Source organism: Aplysia californica, unplaced genomic scaffold, assembly GCF_000002075.1.
Source record: "Aplysia californica isolate F4 #8 unplaced genomic scaffold, AplCal3.0 scaffold00485, whole genome shotgun sequence".
Classification (NCBI taxonomy): Eukaryota; Metazoa; Mollusca; class Gastropoda; order Aplysiida; family Aplysiidae; genus Aplysia; species Aplysia californica.
In genome coordinates this window covers 59,738-61,631 of record NW_004797755.1, presented here as the reverse complement: position 1 = coordinate 61,631, position 1,894 = coordinate 59,738, and positions in this window count along the sequence as shown.

Here is a 1,894-nt window from a genome sequence, read left to right as displayed (position 1 = left end):
AACCCCCCCCCCCCCCCCCCCCCCCCCCCCTTTCTTTGCAACGTTTCCTGTAGGGTGTAAAATGCCGACAGTAGGCTGTACTTTGGGATTCGCGGTCGGAGACGTCAGTCACAGCAAACTTGTTCGCCGTTGAGGATCATAATTCAATACGCTTTGCATTTTTACTGCTAGCGCTGTTCGTCTCTCTGTGAAACATTTCCGCATTTTCGTTATATTGTTATAGACGTGTCTTCAAAGGGACTTCAACATGAAAACGTGTATTTCCCTGATAATGTTATTGTCAGTAATTGTAGTGGGTGTTGACTGCTGTGAGTATGAGTAAGACTTCATCAGTTGATGCTCTAAGTTTTTTCTTGCCTGTCTGTCTGTCTGCCTGCTGCCTGCCTGTCCGTCTGCCTGTCCGTCTGTCTATCTACCTGCGTGCCCGTCTGTCTGTCTGTCTGTTCTTGTCTCTTGTTGTTTCTATCTCTGTCTGTCTGACTGTTCACCTATCTGTCTGACTGCCCGACTTTGCATCTGTCTGTCTGTCTGTCTGTCTGTCTGTCTGCCTGCCTGTCTGTCTGTCTGTCTGTCAGTAACACACACACAGGCGTGTATTCTTACTCACACACTCCCCCCGTTATTTCTTGTCTTTCCCTTTACATCCCCTCATTACTTTTTATTTGCAATTGAAATAATTTTGAGTGAACCTAGGAAAATAAGACGTCATATATATTATACATATAGAGAGAGAGTGAGTGTGTGTGTGTGTGTGTGAGAGAGAGAGAGAGAGAGAGAGAGAGAGAGAGAGAGAGAGAGAGAGAGAGAGAGAGATGGGGACGGTTGGGTGTGGGGGGTGGGGGATGCATCTCAACGTTTCCTTTGTTTACTCTTCACCATTCCCACCCCTCCCAAAAAGTTAAAACAATACAAAAAAAAGGAAATAAAACAAAACCGAAGTGGCTCATTTGGTTATTTTGGGCCAAACGCTGAAGTTGGATCGCAGTTCGAATCTCACAGATATCCGAATTCTTCTCGGCCTTCCAGATTAAATAATGATTCCCCTATCCTTATTTGGGGATTTCACTTTGAAATAACTTTTTCTTACAAGGTAGATCTAATGGCGGGGGGTTTACCTTCCACAATAACAAACACACAAGAACAAACAAACAGTATGTGAGAGGAGAAAGGGCGCGAGAAACTTTTTCTCCCCACATCAACTGGTCACTGGAGAGATTTCATAACACTTTCATTTTTAGTTTTCGTATTTTTTTAATTTGTATTTTATTTAGTAAAGGTTTTACGGCACTCGCAACTGCATAAGGTCATATGAGCGCCAAGGGGTGAATGTCAACAGAGAAGTCTTTACAGGGAATCAGACTTACTCTGCTCACCTCTCTCGCTTCAACAGCACAAAGTCTGTTCCGACTTTCAAGGCACCCCGGAAATAGCGGGTCACAAGAGTGTGATAAACATACAAAAGAAGTAGAGGAAAAATGACAATAATAAGGATTGGGAAAGAAAAAGCAGCTGTTCCCTGCAGTAGATCAGGCACAGTTATGAGTGTGACATTGATGAATCAGCCCATTTACAATTAGTTCATGAATGAGAAATGTCTCCCCTTTGGGAATGGCATAGACACTTCAATCAGTTGCACCGCCCCAGGTTGTTTTTTTGTTGTTTTTTTAGTTTTCTCTGGTTAGTCCAGGTTCAATCAAACGTGTTTCGCTTTTCCTCTACCATCATGCAGCAAGGATAATTGGAATATTCAAACAAACTTCCCTTGTTTCTTTAACGTACGTCGTATGGTACCTTTGAATGTGACACCAATTTTATAGTTAAATTTTATCCAAGCAGCAAGAAAGCCAGCGTAAGAAGGGAAGAAAAAACAATGTGTGTGTGTGTGTGTGGGGGG